This window comes from Halichoerus grypus, chromosome X (assembly GCF_964656455.1).
Source record: "Halichoerus grypus chromosome X, mHalGry1.hap1.1, whole genome shotgun sequence".
Lineage (NCBI taxonomy): Eukaryota > Metazoa > Chordata > Mammalia > Carnivora > Phocidae > Halichoerus > Halichoerus grypus.
Window position 1 is genome coordinate 40,520,950 of NC_135727.1, and position 22,147 is coordinate 40,543,096.

At 53.1% G+C, this 22,147-nt stretch overlaps 1 protein-coding gene across 4 annotated transcripts in view; it reads right to left on the reverse strand.

Moving 5' to 3' along the window:
* The window catches only part of FRMPD3 (FERM and PDZ domain containing 3), a 123,762-nt gene that overhangs the window by 66,534 nt on the left and 35,081 nt on the right, over positions 1 to 22,147 (reverse strand). The window contains exon 1 of one of the 4 annotated variants that reach the window (XM_078065368.1): positions 7,170 to 7,417. The exons of 1 other annotated variant lie outside the window; for it this stretch is intronic. The gene's annotated coding sequence lies outside the window, so the exon portion shown is untranslated. Of the gene's footprint in view, positions 1 to 7,169; positions 7,418 to 22,147 lie in introns of those variants that run through there. 2 more of the 4 variants (XM_078065366.1, XM_078065367.1) reach the window with 2 other exon arrangements.

The following is a 22,147-nucleotide window of genomic DNA, read 5'->3' on the forward strand; positions in this document are numbered from 1 at the left end:
ACTCTGGCTTGGCTCTCCCCATTGCTACAGCCTGTTCGTTTCCTTCAGGAGACTCACCACGATCTATATTCATTTATGTGATTATTTGTCTATAAAGACTATTGACTAGGTTTCTTTTGTTCAACATTGTGTCTCCACCACCTAGTATCGTACCTGGCACCTAGTAGGTGATTAATAAATATTTTCTTAATGGATCGATGGATGCACAGGTAGGAGTGATTTTGAGGTGTACAGATCACGATCCTCTGGCCAGTTCTGTCTCAGCCTGTGGAAGAACAGTTTCTGGATGGGGAGTCTGGCCGGTGGGAGAAACTCCTTAACGTCTCTGGCCAAAGGCAAAGACAGGGAGGGAACAGAATGAAAGGAAAAGTCCGGGAGGGCTACGATCTAAGACGAGATGGAAGCTGGCATGGCTCCAGTCCTTTTAGGGGCATGAGGGTGGGAAATCTAACAGTTATTCCTTCTCAGGGAAGGAATGTTTCATTCAAGGGCAAACAACTCTTCTTTCAGAATGGCCAGAGGTCCAAGGGGTGGGCAGGATGACTTTGGATAGCCCTTGTCACTCCTGGCAGTCTCGGGGTAGAAGATCTGGTTATTTTTCCAAGGGCTGCCTCCCTCGCTCTTTTCCTCCAGGTCTTCATGGCTCTGAAACTTCCTCCTCAGCTGAGCCTGCAGAGGCATCTTCTGGAAAACCTGCTGGTGTCTGGATTCATTTTCTGGTTGTCTAAACAGTTGCTTTTCCCCAGTGGGCTGGAATGGAGAACACCTGTCACCCATTCTAGCAGCTCATGAGGGGGCAGGTAGAGAGACAAAGGCTGTTTGCCCTTCCACAAACGCCTGGGAGCCCGGAGTCACCTCACTAAAGCCCGACCCCTTGATGCTTCTGGGAGGACACTGCAGGGGACCCTCTGGGAAGCAGCGCCCCCTCCTCCCTACTTCTCCCCTCAGGGGCTACACATCCTGTAGACTTCAGACATGTTGTCTAATAGGCCCAGACCCACTCCTAAACCCTCCCTGCTGGGGCTGCCAGCCCAGTGACAGATGTGAGGCCTGTGCCAGATGTGAGGCTGATGCCATATGGCGCCGTGGGTCACAAGGTCTAAAGCTGCTGCCACTGAGCTGTGGCAGAGTTAGTGGGGAGGTCCTTGCATTTTAGCCCCCACTCACCTGTCCCTGGCAGAGACGGTGGGGAGGGGGGACCGGAGCAATGGAATCCTCGCAGGAGCTGAAAGGAGTTGTCGTGTCCCTCGGGAGAGCCCTGGGGACCCCAGCCCCCACTCTCCACATACCACACTGAGTACTGCTGAGGGAGGCAGAGGCAGAGATTGAGCCAGAGGGGGAGAGGACGAGGAATGGAGGGGAAGACAGCTGGGCAGGAAAGGGGGCCAGGCAAAGCTGGGGTGGGGGGGAGGGGGCATGACAAGAGGCAGAGAAAAACACAGAAGTGGAGAAATGAGACAAGAGGACGGCCTCTGAGACAGTAAAAGGAGAAAGGACAGGATTGAGGAAGGCAAGCCCACCAGAGAACCCACGGCCACCAACTCCAGTTTGCATTAGCTCTTTGGAGGTTGCTCTCTCAATGCCCGTGGGCCACCCCCAGCTCCTCCCTCAGTCTCCCGCAGCTGTGAAAGGGCCACCAGGCTGGCAACGAGAGCCTTCTGCTATGGGACTTGGGGTGATCAAGCTCTTTGGAGAAGGGCACTGTGATTATGCCATACGGACACCATTGACGGCCCTCCCCATCTATAAGATGGGGACGTGGTGAGCAAGGGGGCACCTCCAAAACAGCTTGAAGAAGACACCTAGGACACCATCCTGCCCCAGCCACCGGAAGCTGTATTTTTTCTTGTCAAAGAGAATGAGCTAGAGAGGAGAAAATTGGAAGGGGAGAGAATTCCGGAAGGTGGGAGGGAATGGTCATGGTGGGAAAAGAGGAGTTGGTAGGGAAGGGAGCAGCAGGCCTGAATTCTTCCCCTCGGTGAGCACATCTCTCCGAGGCCAGGCTGGGCTGCAGTGCTCTGGCACAGAATGCTAGGCCAGGAGACGGTCCCTGGCCACCCAGATCTCTCGCTCCTCTTGGATCCTAGCCTCTAGTCGGCCAAGGGCTGAACTGTAAACAAGGCTTGGAGGCCGGATAGGGGGAGCAGGTGTGGGCAGGAGCTGCTGGGAACGTCCCAACAAGTAGCTCCTTCCAGTAGCCAAAGATCCAGGGCTCAAATAGGGCCCCTCAGGGGGCTGCTTGGCAGGCTCTGGCTGTACGGGGCTCCCAGCAAAGCCTCCTGAAGCCACACAGGGGCCTACTCGGCTAGCTGGCTGTGCAGTCTTCCTCCTCTCTGTGAGGCTGTCAGGCACTCATGACCTGGGCCACCAGCCTCGGATGTCCCCAGCCCCCGACCCTGGTCAAACGGCCAAATCTCACAGTTGGCAGGGACCTTGGAGGTTATTTACTTCACCCTTGCCCACCCTCTGCGGACTTCCAGAAGCAGCAGGGGAAGGCTTTCTAGAGGAGGGACCGCATTTGGGCAAGTCCAGAGGGAGGGCACCGAGAGCAGGTCTGGAGACAGAAGGGAGTAGGGGGACGATGGCAGGGGCGTGAAGATGACAGCGTGAATGGGGGAGGGGGTGCTGGGAGAGGTGAGGTGGGAAACAGGAAGCTGAAGCCAATGCAGGGAGACTGAGAGTAAACCATTGCTCCTCTCCTCTCTCTCTCTCTGTCTGTCTCTCATCTGGCTCTGCTGGGGCAGAAGGTCTTCTCTCCAGTGTCCCTTGCGGAGCTTGTGAGGAGATGGGCAGGCCAGTGTAGTTAGACCTGGACAAAGAAAGGCCTATCTATCCCACAGCTTTGCCTCGATGCCCATCTGCCCCCTCCTTGCCTGACATGATGCAGGTGGTATCTGAAGCCCAGGCACCATGCCCAGCAGGCACCAGGCTGACCTCCTGTGAGGGAGCAGATAAGAGCAACCCTCGGCATCCCCCCTGTGCTCTGTCTTCAAGCTGTCCATGCAGGAGTACCTGGGTGGGGGCAGTGCAAGAATCAGGCCAAGAAGCAGCTCCTTAAAAGAGGTTATGTGAGCAGAGGCCTGGTAAACTCCTATCACCCCGCCTGGAGGTGTCCAGAGATGCCAAATACAGCTTCAGGACGAGACCCCTTCTATTCTGCCTGATTGCATCTCCCTGCTGAGAAGGAGGAAGGAATTATAAGGTCTTTCCTAAAGAAAAGGGAAGATCCTATGGAATCAGAAAAGGGGGAGGGAGGTTGGTGAACCCTCCGCCAAAGAATACAAGCCAAGTGCAAGAGCAGGTGCTGAGTTACTATCTCAGAGAGCATGAGTTAGCACCCAAGCACTCTGCACCTCCCTTATGTTGTTAGTCTGGGCGGGGGTGGGGGGGCTGTCTGTTTCTTGGAGGTGGCGGCAGTCAATTTGCAAACTTCAAAGGGCCTGTGGTCTTGTCTCTGGGTGGGGGTGGGGGTGGTAAGGAGATTGCACCCTACTCTCTAACCAGGCTTGGGGAGAGACAGAATCCTAGGGGATCCTGAGAACTTGCAGGCTCCCTACTCAGCAACCCAGATTCAACGATGGACCCCAGACTTGACTCACTATGGTAAAGAACCAGAATCAGGCAGTTTAGAAAGAAAGGAGAAGGGTAAGGAAAAAAGAGTGTTTTTTTTGTTTTGTTTTGTTTTTGTTTTTGTTTTTGCTTAACCCTCAGGTACCCAGAACATTCTATTAACCAGAAAAGCCCTTCCCCAAGCATTCACGTTTTGGGGTTTTGGCAGTTCAGTGTATTTGTATTTTTTCAGTGATTAAAATCCACAGAGCTGGGACTCTATTGCAGAACAATGCAAGCTCTGCTCCTATCTCCCTTCTTGTAAGGGGAACAATAGCGGAGTCCCTTGCTTGAGTCACAGGCTCCTTCCTCCAGTTTTTAGATACATTCATTCATGCATGTATTATTCATAGATGCAACAAAAATTTACCAAGTACCTCCTATGTGCCCGGGCATGGTGCTGGGTACTGGAGACATGAAGAGAAAATAGGCTAGTCTCTCCCTTCAGGGAGGCTGCAGTCTGTCTGGCAGGGGTGGGCGGGGGGAGGGGAGGACAGGTATGTCAACAACATAAAACCATGTGTCACCTGGAACCACAAGGGGCAGCAGAGGATGCTACGAAAGCCCAGAGGAGGGCCCATTGCCTACCACCCCCACGACTTCCAGCAGACACCCACGCCCAAACTAAGCTGAGTGGTGAAGGTGAATAGGAGGAGTCCAGCAGATGGTCAAGGCAGAGAAGGACATTCCAGGAAAGGAATGTCAAATGTGACAGCAAACGAATACTAAGGACAATTCAGGAAAGAGGAAAACCTCTAGGTATTTAAGCCACCTCGATGAAAAGAAGAAATCAGAGAACCAATTCAGGCAAAACTGAAGGGAGTTTTCAATTTCTGGTTTCGGGAATGAGGGCAGAGGACTTATGTGATCCATTGGTCCCTTTCATGCAGTCTCGTGAGTTGATGCGCTGCACTCGGAGGAGGCCACATTGGCAAACGGGGACACAGCCCAGCACTCGGGTTACCAGCCACACAACCTACGTACTACCCAAAAGCTACACATGGGAGGCCCCCCTCTCACATCACAGAAGGAAGAGGGAAGGTTAGACCTCCAACAGATGCACTGGGAAGCACCCACGGGAATGGAGACCAAAGTCACAAAGCTCCCACACTTTATTATGCCCACATTGAAGAGGGCCCACGGAAGCCAGCTCTATCTAATGGGCAGGGGCCAATGGTGGGGAGCTAGCTACCAGCAGCCCCCCTGCAGGACCACATGTGACCAGGAAGAACCCCTCCCTTTGGGACCTGGCCACATTCTGTTCAGCCCACGGGGACCACCCTGAGGGAAGGAGGGATGACTATCAACAGGCACTGGGCAATTCTACTAGGCAAGTACCGGAAGTCTTTCCTGCTACTGAAATCCTGGCCAAGAAACAAGCCCCATCTCCCTCCCCAGGAGGTGGGAAGATGGCTTTGCTCAGCACTGCAAGTAAGGCTCCTAAAAACTTCGGAAAATAATTCCTAACAGAGGTACTCGGATAGAGCCATAATGTTGGACTCACAATTCCAAGCCAGCAGACCAGACACTTGTCTAATTAATAAAACTTATAAAGCAGAACCACTTATTGATGTTACAGGCACGACACTTAGTACAACAACAAAGCCCAAATCCGTGCAGAATGCCTCATGTTCTTTAGGAAACCCTTTCTTCTACAACCTGTACAATCCCTTCTTTCATGCCAACGGGGGCTGAGGAAAAGAGGGAACAGCACAGAGCTCCAGGCAACTGGCTGGGGAGGGGGGCAGAGAGCTCAAGGGGCCCAGCTGGGCTAGAGGTCATGGGGGCATTTCTGCCTCTAACACACATCTGCCAAAGGTTAGCTCCCATCTGGACTCTGGAGGTAGTGGATCTGGGCTGGAATCCCAACTCTGTGGCAAGTTACTCAACCTCCTGAGTCTCAGTTCCCTCGTCTATAAAATGGGGTTCCTACTAGTACCTACTTCAACGTGTGTCCATAAAGATTAAATATACAAAGTGAGTGCTCAGTTGATGATGGCTATTAGCAATGGTTATTACCGTTGTTCGATGCAGGCACCTACCAACAGGATCTGCTGTCCCGTTGCAGCCCACTGGGTCTGCCTTTCTCCACAGATTGTAATGAGGGTGGTTCAAATCTCTTTGGACCTTGGGCTCTGACTTCAGATCTACAGAAGAACTTAGCTTTTCTGTGGGGGAAAGCGAATCATTTTCCTACTTTGGCAAAGCCCAAAAGAACATTTATAGCGGTTAACAGTGGGGGTGCTGAAGTAAGACGGGGTGGAAATCCCGGCTCTGCTTCTCACCAGCGGCGGGATCCAGGACTTGTACACCTTTCAATTTCCATCACTTCCATTTCCTCATCTGTAAAATGGGGATAATACGAGGATCCACCTACCACCCCCCCGGGGGGGGGCAGTGTGAAGATTAAATATAATGCATGTCAAGCACTCTCAACTGTGCCAGGCACACAGAAAGCTCTGAGTGAGTGCCAGCTACTGTTACTGTACACGGATTCTTAGGGCTACCTAAAGAGCTTGTTAGCACAATGCTGAGCACAAAAGGCATCAGTACCTACTGTGATCATCAGTACTCTCTGAAGATGAGTGAATTGGGGGCAGAGGAACGAAGAGAGATCTGGGTCTTTTCTGAGCGGGGGACTAAGTGACTGAGGATAAACTCACCTTTGTGATCTCAGCTGACCCCCCGCCTTTGTATGGAACACAGCTCAAGAAAAGAAAGTGACAGGTATGCGCCTGCATATCCCGATTTGCCAAGGTTTCTACAAGTAACGCACCACCTCATTTGGTGGTCTTGTTTCTCAGCCTCATGACGCTGCGTGAGCGCTGAGAGCACTCGAGGGAGGGCAGGCCAGCCAGGGCGCCAGGGCCCTGGGGAAGCCGGGGTCCTGGGGACAGAGCGCCTGGAAGCCCAGGCGCTGCCGCCAACACCCGGGGGCTCCTCGCCCGGGGGTAGATGCGAGGGTGGTGGGCAAGATAACCTGGGGCGGGGGGAGCCCCGCATGGGGAACAGCGGGGGGGGAGCGAGGCCCGAGCCCCAGGAGGGGTCGCCCTTGCCCCCCTCGCCGGGGACTGCCCTCCCGGCTTCCCGCTTTCCTCGCTCCTGCCCTCCCTCCTCGCTCCCCCCCTCCGGCGGAAAACTTCCCGCTCACGCCGCCACTTTTCCACGGGCGTCCACATCCTCAGCCCCGCGCAGACTGTCTTCCAGTCTCCTCGCGGGCGGTGCGGCGAAGGGGCCCCGCGGGCAGCCCGACGCCCGGAACGGCTCCCTGGGGGCTCGGGGCTCCGGGCGGGGTGGAGGGAGGTGGGCTCCCGACGTGCCAACTCCGGCCATCGACTGCGGGCGCCCAGGGGCCGCGCGCCCGGGACCGGGGGCCTGTGCCCGCGCCGCCGGGAGTCACTCCGAGGGGCCCGGCGGGGACCCGAGCTCCCGGCTGCCGGCCGCCACCCCCCTCCCCCCGGTCCCTCCCCTCCAGCCCCCAGCCTCCGCGGCCGGGTGCCCCGCTTTCGGGCCCCTTCCCAGGCGAGCCCGACCCCGGCTGCTCGGAGCGCCGTACTTACTGTCGGGGCCCTCTCCGGGCCGGGGCTGGGCGGCTGCCCGGCCCCGGGAGCCCTGTCGCCGTCTTCCCCTCGCGCTGCCCCCGGCTGTGCCCCGCGCCGACCGTAGCGGCAGCGGCGTCTGTAGGAAGAGAAAGATCACGCCTGCCTTAGAAACCCAGCCCCGGCTGTGAGCAGAATCTTAAAGAAGGAGGCGACTGGCTCGGCCCCAGAGCCGCGGCTGAGGTGGCGAACCAGCGAGGCCGCTGGTAAACACCGCGTCTGCTGCCTCTCGGCCGCCCGCAATCCGCCGCGGAGGAGCCCCCCCCACCTCCCTCTGGCCGGGGGGCCCCCGCGGGGGAGCCGGGGAGGGGCCGTGCGGATAATCCAGCTGCCGCCGGGGCCGGCCCCCGTGCCCTACATCCATATACCCACCCCGGCATCCTCCCCAGCTCACAGAAATTAAAACCGACGTCCAGGGGAGCGAAGCAAATAACTCCAGATACACGGGCTAGTAATAAGTCGGGGGGGGGGCAACATTCGAAATCGGAGGGATCTCAGATTCGCTGCCGCCTGCCTCAGAAGCCACTCTGTGCTACTGCAAAACAACATCGGAATACCCGCGTCTCCACTTCCCGCTTCCCCCTTTCTGTGACAGGACTAGGGACAAGTGGCAACTCCAGGCCGGTTTGCTGGCGAGGGCGGAGGCGGGGACCCTGGGAGGCAGGATACTTACTGTCTGCAGTGCCTAGTGCCAGGGAGTGGCCATCCCTCTTTACCCCAGACAAGTCACTTACTGTGTGCCAGGCCTTGTGGGACACAGGAGAAGGCAGAGGAGGTAGTCTTGGTCCGGGTGCCATACAGGAGAGAGGCACCGAGCCTGTGAGGTCTGGGTTATGCTAGAAGGATCAAAGGTGGGGGGTGCAGAGGCCCTAAGGGAGCCAGCAGCCAGTGTTCTCAGGGAGCCTCTGGCAGGGGAGGGGTGGAGAAGAGCCTCACAGGGACAGGGTGCGGAGGGTGCTCTTCCTATAGGGCTGATTGTAACTCCTTCCTGGTCGTGGAGTGAGGGCCCACACCACTCATTCCTCTTTCAAGTGTGAGTAGAAAGCAGCCGGTGGGGGAGATTAAGCCTTGTGGCTTCCCTAAGGGAGGTACCTTCATCTTCCTGCCTTGACAATGACATCTGTGAAATGGGACGATCTCTTACTCCTTCCTTTCTGGTCAAAACGATGAGACAACACAGTATTCCCGTCCTTCCGTTCTGATGACAAAAAGGAGCAGTTTGTATTCCTCCCTGCCCCGTTCCTGCTTATCCACCCAGTCATTCATTTAGCAAATTTTTATTAGCATCTATCGTGTGCCAGGCGCCATGCCAGGTGCTGGGCACCTCCACGATTCTGTGGGGGCGTCGGCACCCATGGGAGGTGGGACGCACACAGGGCTGGAAGTTAGGAAACAGATTTTAAGTCGGAGTTCTTTGACTAAACAGCTGTGTGACCCTGGATGAGTCATGCATCCTTTTGAGACCTCAGCATTCTTGTTGGTCAAACAGGAGTAATAACACCTTCCTGTCCTCATTCACTGGGGTGTTTGTGAGGCTCAATGGACATAATGGATGTGAAGGAGCTTTGAAAAGTATAAAGCCACTAGACAAATGTCAGGGATTAGTCCCTCTCCGAGGTGGGAGCGAGGCTGCTGGGAAGTAAAGCTTAAAAGAATTCCTGGCTGACTCTCCCAAATTGATTGCCCTGAATTTCATCTTCCCCGAATCACCAATCCTGCACCTGGGCAGGAGCTCTGCTCTGTGAAATATCGTCCTCCCTCAGCAGTGCCCCTGACACTCGGGTTAGTGATGGCCTGGCCTTAAGCCAGGGAGATTGTTTGAGGGACTTGAGTGGACCCAGGGGACAGTCTTGGCTCTGGGTCTCTAATTCCTGGCAACAGCGGCGTCCTCCCCCCACCGGAGCCCACGCAGCCCAGGACCACACGCGTCTGGGTAGAAACCGCTTTGAGGCCTCCAGAGACACCCCTTTAGGAAGCAAGGGGCTTATGCCAGACACCCGAAGGTGGCCTTGAGGGTGGATGCTCTCTTTGGGGGGAAGCTAGGGGTTCTGGGTTGGCCTGGCTGGCTGAGATCTACAACAGAACGAGTGGAGCCTCTGGGAGGGTCTTCAGCTGGCTCAGCTCACCCCAGCAAGCCACCCCAACCTAAATAGACCTCCAATCTAAATTACAATACCGTGCTTGCTATGCAAATGCAGCTTCAAGCTAAATCGCCGAAGTTCCCCCAAGCACTCTCCCCGACCCCCTGCTACCCCAAGTAAACACAGACTCTAAGGAAACACCAGGCAAACCCTTTCCAGACAGATCCGATAGCTTCTTTCCTCCCTCTCCCCCTTCCCACCAGACCGTCACCCTGAAGGCCGTTCCTTAAGAAAGTGCTAGAACTGATAAGGAACAAGAAGGGGCTCAGGAGCCTGGGCTCCATGGCCAGCCAAGCCCGGACCTGCTCTGCCGGGCTCTGGAGCCAAACGAGAACGGAAGTCAGAGGCGGCAACAGAAAGGAGCCCAGCTTTGGGCCAGGGTGCCTCCCCCCAGCAGGTCCCTGGGGGGGGGGCCCCCCCGAACAGGACGACTCCACACACTCAGCCTCCCTTGGCAGTCTTGGAGCCCATTCCTCTTGCCACTGAGGCTCCTCTCCATGTCTTCATAGATTCCCTTGTCACATCCATCTCACCCAGGCTGCTCCTCTTAATAAAGTGCCCCTGCGGCCACTCCAGACAGCCTGATGTTATCCTTCACTCTCCTGCCCTTCTCCCCTGCGTGGGCCACACAGCCGTGATTCAGGTCTCCTGGGTCACAGTACCCTCTCCTGGAGAAATGCTTCCTGAGCACCCGAGCCAGGGTGTGATGGAAGCTTTGGGTGTGGGCATACCGAACACTCCTTCTTTGCCCTTCCCCCCCCCCCCAGGGTGGCCTGGGCCCTGGATTCAGATCCTTACTCTGAGTCCCCATGCCTACCTCAGCCCGAATCTTCTTCCCTGGGCCGGCTGCCACTCCTCTCCTCCGGCGATATAACCCGAGTCCAATTTGCAAAGGCTTGCTCTTGGTGATTGTCAATAAATCCCACACCTATATCCCCCTGAAAGACCTGAAAGCTTCGAGATCCAAAGGAGAGACTCACCGACGGTGAAATTTCAGGCACTGTGACTGGCAGTTAAGGAGACATATTTGATCACATCATGTTTACCTATGGGTAAGGCTGGCCCTGAGGATATTCTGGCATTTTCCCTCAACTATAATGAAGACTTGGAATAATAGCAAAGAAAGCAATAGAAAATACACCGGGCTGGGAGCAGGGACATCTTGCTGTTCATCCCTGCTCTGGAGCTAATTAGATGTATGGCCCTGCACTTTCCGTTTCTAGATCTCGGTCTCTCCATATGTCAAAAGAAAGGTGATTTGTAGGGTCCCTTCCTATTCTTCTCAGGCTCAGATTCTAGGCTATATAGAACTGAAGTAGACTGATGTTTCCTCCAGCATGGGCCCTCATTCCAGAACACTGGGCATGGCACTGTGTGTGCATGAGAGCTAGATGGTTGCCAAGGGTTGGCGCTATGGGCATGAGCCTGGCCCTGCCGTTCAACAATGCAGCCAGGGAACAAAGGGAGAATTTGTTCATTGCTCCCGCCCCATCTTGCAGACAGGACCCTTCACATCCCCAGCAGTAGCTCTCTGCCTGTTAATCCCTGGTGCCCTCCGGGACTGATTCCAGCTGCCCCAGGTCAGGGTTGACATTACCAGTGAACGCCTGTCCCACCATCACATGTCTTCACATTGTACATTCCTGACTTAGTGATCACTCAACACCCCCCGCCCCCACCACCTCCAGTGCCCTCTGACGGGTACCCTCCCCCCCCCCGCCTCCTTCTGATCCAGCAACCAAAGGGTTAATGCCAGTAGGGGCCCTCTGGAACACTGTTCTAGTTCTAAGGGGCAGTTCATCCTGCCTGGTCAGTGTCCGTGCCACACGGGCAACACAATATTTTTAATATCACCCTACTCTAGGATTCCAGTCGTGTCCAATGTCCCTCCCCCTTTCCTGGCCATTTCTCTGTGAAGATTTGTCAAGGGCTTCCTGAACGGAGGAATGCCTGGCTCCTTGCCTCTGAGTCAGGTGGGTCCTGGTTGTTTCAGAGAAGGCAGGAAAAGAAAGCAGCAGCAGGAAGTGGGGGGTCTGGCTCTGTAGTTACCAGCAGCTGCCCTGGTGACCCTCCGCCTTATGGTCTGGATCCAGTTGTCAGAGGATGAAGCCAAATGTGCGGAGGCTGGAGGGACCCTCCCTCCTACTAGTCCCTGAAGGGGGCACTGATTCCGTACCCCCCTCCCCACTGGTTACCTTCTGCTCTTCGCCAGAGCAAGCCTCCCTAGCACTGAAAACCCCCCTTGCTTGGCCCCTGTCCCCCCTCCCTCTGCCATTCTTCCATCCCTCTGCCAAGGCCTGGCTGCTCCAATGGGTGCTTTGCCCCTGCGGTGCGAATGTTCTGTTCTCGCTGGGCCCTGTATTAATTTGCTCTCATTTGTGAGCTGCTTTGTTAACGCGCGTGGCCTTTTCTCCATGTGTAGTGCTGTTTCCCCGCTGCCTCTGTTACCTCCCCACCCACAGCCTCCTTAACCTTGTAATAACTGGCCCTCCCCTGTGGAGAGGGGGTGAGGCTTTTTCAAAGCCCTTTCTTGTCCGTGCTTTGGTAGTTCGGGACATCGTCCCCGCGGCTAAGGAAACAAACAGGGTGTTGATTACTGAACCCTGCGGGCCCAGAGAGAAATCTGGGGATCCCGGAGGTGAGAAGGCCAGTCTGTGTGGGCAGATACTGTGTGATGGCTGAGGAGGCCTAGAACCACAGCTCTTCCCCACAAGCTTACGCCATCGCTGCGGACACTGCCCTCTGAGGCCCCAACCAAGCGCCCAGAAAAGTGCACAGAGGCGCATGCACCCGTATCCAGTTTTGCTTAAGATTGTGTGAGGGGGCCACAGAATCTCTCAAGGCCAGCCCCCCCGCCCCGCTCCCCGCATCAGTCTTTTCTAGAAGCTGCCCCAGTGTTTCTCATATGCAGCTAGGGGTGGGGAGAGAACCACTGCTTGAAAGGAAGACGAGGGTGTAAAAGCTTTAGCAGCCAAGAACTTTTCTTGAAAACCGTGGCTGTCCGCAGGAAGAACTGAAGGTAGACTAGAATGTGGATGACGGTCGCCTCGCTTCCCTGCCTCAGTTCCCTCCTTTCTGCTTGAAGGGAATCATCCCACAGGCCTTCTCAGCCCCTCCCCAGGCCCGGGATGGCTGGGTAAATCAGTCAGCACTGAGTGTGCTGTGTGAAAGGGTATAAAGAAAGAGACACATCCCCCTCCCCATATAGACACGCCGACCAATTACTGTCTAAGTGTAGCCTGAGATTCTTCTGCCGGTAAAGGGTGGAGCTGAACTCCCTGAGTAAGGGGTGGGGTCTCTCTGGAGGTGGAGGAGGGAGATTTCCATGTCAATCACCTAGGAAGAGATAGTCCTGAGGTAAAAGACAGGAACTCCTAAGGACTAATAATTATCCTAACGGGCATTTTACTTATCTTACCTCACTTAATCCCCTGAAGTAGGTAGTGGTATTACCCCTACTTGACATATTAGGGAGCTGAGGTCCCAGAGGTGAAGTTACTTGCCCAAAGGCCACCCAGCTGGTAAGCAAGCGTGTTTTGTTTGGCCTGCACAGCGTTGGAAAAAAAAACAAAAAACTGATTCATTGCTAACATTGCCACATCCTCAGATTTCATGTAAGAATCTGGATTTCTGGTTACGTGGCAACCCTGGGCCTCTGAAGTCCCACCTGACCGTGAGCCGCTGGAGCTAAGTAGCAGTGCCCCTTCTGGATGAGGGGATGGGCTCTCTCCAGATCACCCCAGTCCCCACCTTGGCTTCTGTACCCTAGCCATGGGGCCAGGTGTCGGCTGCCATTCAATATCGTTCTTGTCCTCTTGTGCTGCTATTCTTATTAAAATAATAACAAAGAGGAGAATGAAATATTTCTTGGGCATACATCTGCTCTTGCCCTAGTGAATATATTCACCCTTTCGGGTCTGGCCCTGGAGGCATCCGAGCTCATGATCCATCCACCCCATTCCTCTCGACTGCCTCTTTAAGGCAGGGAGAGGGAAGGCTGGGCGCTCATTTGGGAGGGCACTTGTAGGTGGCTGGGACCGTATAGGTGGCCTCTGGCCCATGGAGGCATGCTGGGAGTTAGGAAGGAAGAATGGGTCCCCAGAGGACCCCGGCAGTGAAAGATGACTCAGTGGTACTTTCCAGGGCAAACTGTCTAGACTAGCTTCCTGGCCCTTATCTGTGAAATGGGCATAATGATAACAGTACCATGCCTACCTCATGAGGTTATTTTGAAGACTCAATGAGTATATGTATACATGTACATTTACAATAACACCTGGCTCAGAGAAAGTGCTTGACAAATGTTGGTTTCCCTTTTGTCATCCCCTAGCCTTTAATAAAGGGTTTTGTCTGAAAAGTTTCTTCCTAATCTAAACAATACCCTGAGATGGGGCAACGGGATAGGGGAAAGTGAATCTTACCGATGCTTCCTCCCAGCTGAAACGGTCTCCTTCTTGGGCCCATCGTGGAGGTTCTGGGTCACATTTTATTCGGGAGGATGGCATTTCCTTTTCTAGGGAGAAGGCAGTCTTGCCCTGCTCATGGGGACGGCACCAAATTCTTTCACACTTCCACGCTTTTACACTTGCTCTTTCCTTACCCAGAATGCCCTCCACCACCTTGTCTACCTGGCAACCTCCTATACATCTTTCTGGACTCAGCTCGAGTCACCTTTTCTGGGAACCGCTTGCTGAGCCTCATCTGCCTCCCCAGGCAGAGCTGATGTAAAAGTCTACCCTCCATCAGAAGGTGAGCTTGTTGAGGGCAGAGCAAGGCATATGTCTTGCTCACTGTATCCCCAGGGTTCCGCACAAGTATAGGTACTCGGGACATGCTGACTGACATGGGGAGGGGGGCAGGGATGTCGGGAAGAGAAAGGTTCAAGAGGACATCCTAGCAGCCACATTTTCGGTGTGCTTTCCCCTCACCCCCCTGCACCAAGTTCTTGAAACTCACATCACAAATTCTCTATGCCTCTCCCGGGATTATTCCAAGGCTCACCTGTAGGGTAGGCGGATGTGCTGTTTTTGGAGCCTTCCCCAACTTTCAGCATGCCCTCGTTCCTTTGAATTGCCTCTCACATGCTTCCATCCCCCAGCCTGGTCAAGGTGTCCCCAAAGCACTGGGCACTTCCTGGCAGATCGCTCCTGAGCATCCACACTGAGATATTTCATGTCCCCGTTCCCTTTAGGCCCTGCTCTCCCACTAGGGTCTTCCTTCCCAGAAAACATATTTGAATCTCTGATGCCTCCAACCAAAGGGACTGCCAGCCGGGGGAGGCTAGCTGGGGAGCTCTTTTCAGGTGAGAGGGGTTCCAATACCCCTTCAGTCACACCCCACAGCCTGTCCCCTTGGGCAGGAGGGGATTTTTCTCACTTTGTCATAAGTACTGGTCTTTTGTGGGAGAGCAGGCGAGGACAGCCGGGGTGAGATCTGTATCGTCCACCCTGCCACACTCCATTAACAATAACTCACGGCAGCCATGGAAGCCTCCGGGCTCTGCTCAGCAGTCTTCTCCTTCCACCCCTACCCAGGGTAGTCCCTGTCACCATCTCCTACACCCATGCAACGTCCCTGCCCTGGTTCCTCCAGATGATCCGAATTCCTTTGCCAGGAGTAAGCTGCTGGCGTACAAAAACAACTTGAGGGCCATTAATGGGAAAGAGCATCTTTCAGAAAAGCCAGATGATTCTAAAGCATTAATGGACACCTTTGCGATCCTGTCTCAGGAGGAGCTAATGTCTCGTAAGCTGCCACTGGGCCAAAGACCGCTCGGCACAACAGCCCTCCAACCCTGAGAACACATGCCTTAGGAGCCAGGATGTGCCAGAAGAGCCCGACGAGACCTAGCAAGCAGTGAGAAAGCCCAGGACGTGAGCTCCCATAGCATGCGGGTCCCAACGCCACATGTGCGCACACACACACACACACACACGTGCGCGTGCGCACACACACCCACCCACCCACCCACCCAGAGACATAGGCAGGGCCACACGTTGGCACAAAAACACCACCCACATTCTTGCTATAAGACCCACATGTGATTTGCCAACAAATTGCAAATTAACCTCCTAGTGAACAGATTAATGGTATTCATGGTAATTTACACTCCAAGTTTCATAGCAACAGACTTTGAGCGTTCTGGTTGCATAAGAATTCAAGGATTTTCAAGTTCCTGGAGACATTGTAGTAATTAACCTGATAAGCCTATGCAAATTAGCCCCAATTTGACACTGTCATTTTTGAATCCAATATCCAGGGTATTTGCCCAGAAGGTTGCCCATCGCCGCTCCAGCTCCTTGGCTTGAGGTGCTAAGCTGACAGATGCCAGTTTGCATTTGTCTATGCAAATGATGCCCCAGAGCAGAACTCCCCATCAGGCCCAGAAACGGACTGGACAGGTACAAATGGTCCACTTGCATGATGACAAGAATGAAGTCAAGGCTTCCAGAAAAATGGGAAAGGGGCCCCGGCCAATTCATATGAGCTGACAGAGCTATCTTTTTAAGATCCTTGGTTTGAGGACAAACATTCCTGACTTGCGCCAGAGTTTGAGCTTTCCACCTGAAGGTCAGGAAGAAGCCTCCTTGTGGCATGTTGCCAAGTGTCACCGGAGTTTTTTGTCTTTCCAGAAAGATCAGCTTCCTAAAATAAAACCGAAAGCTGGGGTTCCCTATTCTTCCCTGGGAAGGTTTAATTGGCTCTATTGGCCATTTTGAACAAAAAAAATCACAGACCGTACTCAACTCTTATCAAATCAATCAGCCTATGGGCACAGCTTGCATGCTCTCTCCATGGGTGGACTAGTTCCTGTCTAATCATGTTTAGCTTCAGGGGGCGGCCACTCCTTCTCACCCCTGCCCCTCACGTTGATCTCCATCCCTGACCGCCTTCTTGTTTGATCTCTTGAACCACCAGGATTCACTGAACCCCCTGATTAATCTGCCCTCTTCTTCCAGCACTGTAGGGCACAGTAATGAAGTGCCACGGAGGAGAGTACCCCTGCCCACTGGCTACCCACTGCTGCTCCCAGCTCCGCTATCCACAGGTTGGTTGCTCTTGGCGCCGCAGCCCCACAGATTGTCTCGAAAACCGCTTTCTGGAGCCCCTATTTGGAGGGGTAGCAGACAAGCAGGGAAATATCGCAGAGAAATTGTCCAGGTCACCCAGACCAATCGGCCACCAATGGGCTACCATCTGAACTCAGAATTCTCTGGAAAGCAAGGCCAGATGGGGCGATGATCAGAGCAGCCTCACCACTCGCCAAGAGCTAGCACTCGGAGGTGATAAAACACTTTCAACTTCTACCAGGGCTATTTGGCGATAACTATCTTTGTCTGTCTTCCTGAGCCATCTTTAGCACGGTGAGGATTTCAGAAGTGTTGGAAGGCTCCCTGTGTAGGTGCTTGGCCTCTTCTCTGAATATGTATACTCGGCCACCATTCCCAGGTGGTGCCCGGGGCCACTCTCCCTCTTGTCTACCTTCCCACTCTCACCATGCCTGTGCCCCTATTCACCCAGCAACCAACCCTTCTTTCTTGACTGCCAAAACCACCTAGTGTCTACCACTCTGGTTCCCAGAACTGTGGCCCCAGGACCCTGGGGACCGCAGAGTACTGCAAATGGATACGAAGAGTAAAACTGCTGTCAAGAGAGGTCCACAATAGGGTTCCTTGACTTTAGCCAGATTGAGGACCACGTGTCTTTTGTGCATAGAGTACTCCCCACTTTCTCTCACCTACAAAAGCACTCATTCTCTTATATGTTCACCTCCTGTTTTAGCTCAAAGAACCTGTGTGTCTCTGCAGATCTGACAGGGTGGGGAGCCATGTTTAAAGCTCTTTGCGTATTTGGTCATTCATTCAACAGATATCTACTGAGCTCCTACTATGTGCTGGATATTGTTCTAGACGCCAGGGATACTGCAGTGAACAAAAGAGATAAAAATCCCTTTTCTCATGGAGCTTGCGTTCCAGGGACAATAAACAGATCAACAGGTGAAATGATAGATATTTTAGGGAATGATGAGTGATTTGGAGAAAAATGAAGCAAGGAAGGGGATATGGGTTTCTGGCTGAGTGGTTGCAATTCTAAATAGGGTTGTCAGGGAAGTCTTCAGCGCTCCTCAGCTGAGCAAAGACTTGAAGGGAGGGAGTGAGCTCTACAGCTATCTGGGGGAAGAGTGTGTCAGGCACAAGGAATGGCATGCGCCAGACTCAGGGACGGAGTATGTCTCGAGTGACCAAGGACTGTGAAGGAGGCCGGGGTCACTGGAAGTTTGTCTGTGACAACGCATATGAACCGCTATGTGTGTAGAGGTGGATTCAGGAAGGGGGTCTGTCATTAGCTCTCTAGGTGGCTTATGAGGGCCACCTTAACCCTGGCTAGCTTGCAGGCTTAGCTCTAGGCAAAATTATGAGGCAAATGCTCATTCATGTCTGCCACTTCTCGACCCCCTCGTCCTTTTGTTTCCCCGGGAGCCCATTTGCCCCCCTCAGAATTCAAAGCCTTTCTGATGCTCTCTGCCATCAAAGCTGGTCCCCCAGCCTGAGGAATAAAGAGGAGAGCTTGGGAGCCCCCAGATCTGGACTTGCCTCATGGTTTGGCCGCTAACTCGCTGTGACTTTCTTTGGGTAACTCACCTACTTTTCTGAGCCTCAACTGCCTTATTTTTAAAATGGAGATAGTAAAGTATTACTAGGATTAGATGAGATCGTGCATGTAAAATGCTGGGCCCAGTGCCTGGCACATAGTAAACACCCCCGAAATGAAAGCCATTCTTATTCATTCACACCCAGGTATAAAGTATAGAGAACAATCTGTATGCCTTTGGTCCCCTAAAAAGCCTATGGATTTCTTGCAAGGAAAATTCTTGAATACGTCAATTGCAGATCTGTCAGTAGAGCGAAGAAAAAAAATTCAAGTAGAATCACTATCATGGGGAGTGTCCTACATTTTTAACATTACAAATGGGCATTTGTCACGTGAGAAAGGTTGAGATGATCGTGGCGTCGATGGGCACCTCTCCTTGGGTGGGTCTGCATTTAGCTCTAAACCGATCGGCCTCGGAACAGTAGCCTCCCCGGCATCACTGAGCAGGTGAGACATTCAGATGAAGCCTTGGATCTTCCAAGCCAGCATGAGGAGGTATGTCAGTAGTCCATTCCCTCTTTCCTCTGCTGCTTCTGTCCTGGTGGGAGGGTGGGAGAGATCCGAGCGATGGTTCCAAACCCAGAGCGGAAAACCTCAGGGGTCAGCAGGTCTTCCAGCCTGAGGGGCCAATTTCACATATCCCTACATGTCATTCTGCTGCTCATGTCACCTCCTCTTTCTGCGCTCTGAGCAGGCGATCCTGGCTAGCCACGGAAAGTGGCCACCGAGAAGGTGGCCCGGATGACAACCGCCAAGAAGCCATGCTGAGAGCTTTGCCCATGTCCTAACCAGAGCCTGGGCATGGCAGCCCCTTACTCTACAGAATGGTTGCCTCCTAGACAAATTTCTTGCAAATCAAATTTTCAAATATCAAAGCCTATTTTCCATTTAACTTCTCACATAAAATTGGAGATGTGTTTCTCTGAGGAGGAAAAAAAAAAAAAAACGGAGCACTGAGACTTAATAAAAATCACGTTTATGAATGCAATGCAGCAACACACTTGAAAATCACAAATGTGAATGGAAAAAAATGAGAAGTTCCTTATAAAATATTAACAATGCCCCTAAATGAGTCACAAGATCTGAATACAAAATAGCTAGTGTTATTGTAGTGTTTGGCACAACAGCTTAAAGGCCTAAAAGAAAAACAGCGACAGCTTAACTGAACAGAACACACCGGACTGAAAAGTTGCCCAGCTTTTAGAAAATTGCCTTTCTAATGTCCTACAGCAGGGGACCGACCATGCAGCATTCTTTGGAGGTTCGGATCCTGAGCTCCAGTACTCCAGAGAAGCTGCCGGGTTTCTGAAACGAGCACGTTGATCTGGGCCAGAGAACAGACGAAGCAGCACTGCTTAAAAAATGCCCCAGGAAAGTGAGTCTTTGGGTACCATATAATGAATCCACCCCCCCTCCCCAATTTCTAAATGTTGTTTTGGCTGATGTCTTCCGATGGAGTCTCTAGACAATGAGAAATTCCTATGAAGGCCTTCCTAGCCTTAGTCTCTCCCCCAAAAGTATGTTGCGGAGAACACGAGTCACAGAAGAGGCCCCATAAAGGCTTTCTATGGACAGAAGAGTTTGAGAAATGGAGGGTAGTCTGAATCAGCGCTTCTCAAGACTTAACGTGCGTACGGATGACCCGAGGATGCTGTTACGATGCCGGATCTGACTCAGAAAATCTGGGGTGGAGGTCAGAGCGTCTACATGTCCAGTGAGCTCCCCGGGTGATGCCTGTGCGGCCAATCCTTCGGCCACACTTCGGGTGGCAAGGGTCTAAATGTCCTCTTGGGGATTCATGATTCTCATTAGTATGTGAAGGGCTCTGCGAAGCCCTGTAGTAGTAAATTTAGCTTATCTAACCCAGCATTTGTCAAGCTCGTTTGTACTCAGAAACCTTTTTTTTTTTTTTGTTTCTCCCCGTGGTATCTATTAATCCCTCGCACTCAGGGCACTATGGAAGCCAATTTGGGAGGTGCTGCTCAAGCGAATACTCCACCTGGAGTGACTTTGCATCGTCTGAGAAGTAGACATTTGGGGTCATGGCCCGGAGACCTCATCTAGGGCCAGTTAATAGCCTGCAGAGATGAAGGTATGCCAGGGCTGTGAATTGCCGTTGGTTTTCAGGCTCCAAGCTCAATGACAGCAAAACACCATAAAACCCTATTTACCGTCCTGCCATGCCTGCTCTTTTCCAAAATGCTTTACAACCTTAATGTGGCTTGAGCTGAAATGAAAGCAGGGAAAAGCGAGGAGATTTGGAGCAGAGAGAACAGGCATTTTCGAAAGGGGAATGGAAGGACATGACGAAGAAGTAACACTGAGAGGAGACAGGAGGTGAGGGACCCCGGGGTTAGCTGAAGCCAGGCGGAAGAGGGAGGCATCAGCGAGAGACGCTGGTGGGCCAGATGCCCTGGGGGGGGTATGATGAGGAGAAAATATACACTCTGTGAAATCAGCCCCTAGAGAAGGAGGAGGAGAAGACACGAAGGGAGGAGTCATCTTGTTTACCTGGCCTCTGCCTATACGGGTCTCGGTTGCATAATTCCCCAAAGTTCCGCTGTGCAAAGTGTTTGGCCAGGCAGGCCCTCTCTGGGCGGGTTTCTGGTGCTCAGGGCATCGGTTACCCGATGGAAAGGGTCTGGGTTGTCAGCTCATGTAGGAGGGCACCCCAGCTGGCAGATGGGTCTGGGAGAGCTGTCCCACTGTCAGAAGCCAGGGGCAGGCAGCAAGGGACAAGCAGGCACCCCCTGACTCGGGGAGGCCGTACGGCATAGGAGATCAGGTTCTGGAGACAGACAGAGGCCACACCGTAGCTCTGCTACACGCTAGCTGGGAGCCTGTCTGAACCTTGGTTTTCTCTTCTCTATAACAGGGCTATGAATAGGATCTATCTCACAGCAGTAGGGTGAGGAAGGATTAGGGCGATCCTGATAAGATGGTTAGGACAGTGCCTGGCGCATAAGAATTCACTAACTCTTGACTGCCGGTAATATTCTTTCGGTTTATTATTATTGAAAGCAGTGCTTGGCACAAAGAAGGTGTTTGACAAACGATCACTGATAGGACGACAGGGTGCCGTGACCATGATGATGATGCGGGAGCTTGCTTTCCCTTAGCCCGGCTTTGGCGGCTAGCGTCGGGAGGCGGTGAGTTTTGAAAGGCTTTGTGGTCAAACAGTCCTGGGTTTGAATTCCGACTCTGCTACTGAGTAGTAGGTGAGCCATCTTCCTAGTTGTAAAATAGGGACAATAATTCTCGTTACCCACCCATCGTGAGGACAGAATGAGGCGACATGTATGAAGCCAGAAGCCCGGGGCCTGGGGTGTCGTAAGCGCTGAGAGCTGTTAGTCAGTTCGCTAGTGAGCCAGCGTCTGAGAACTTGACAGGGCTCTGGGAAGCAAGGTTTCAGGAGTCAAGGTGTCCTCACAGTTCAGTCTGAGAATCACAGACAGGCCTATAAAAGGCTGACATACACACCGAGTGTCTTTTAAATGCTACCACGTCACATACATAAAAAGGAAATGCTGTTCTCAGGCCCCTATACAGAAATGCACCTGTTTGCCGAGGAGCATTTCCAGTGCATGGAAACTCTTGACTGGGAGCTCAGTGTTTGGTTGGTTTGTTTTTGAAATCGTGCCCTTTACTTCAAACAGAGGAGCTTAAAAAAGAGAGCACTGGAACTCACTAGACTAGAAGTACCAGGCACACAGGTTTGGGTCACCACCAAATCCAAAGCACCTAGCCCAGTGGCTGGCATATGATGATGCCCAGTAAATATCCGCTGAATAAAATGTCCCTTTTTCATCTCAAAGTCGTTTTGTAGCCACAGTATGTATTCTTTCAGGTCCTGCATCAGGGATGTTTTTCTCTGCACTTGGGAAAGTCCTAGGAGTCTGCAAACGGGCCAAATTTGAATATTAGCCATAAGGGCTGGACACCCACAAGTACACAAAGACTCCCTCAAGTGGATACACAGACAGTCACTCTTCAAATGCTTTGCCAACTTTGGGCCTCCCCTGCAAGATGTAGGCCCTGCTTCTTTGGATGGAAATAGCAGAGCCTGCGTCTGTGATGGTTCTTGGAGCCACTGGAGAGCAAAACGACGAGGCCATCCAGGGTCCTTGTCGAAACCATGTGGATCTG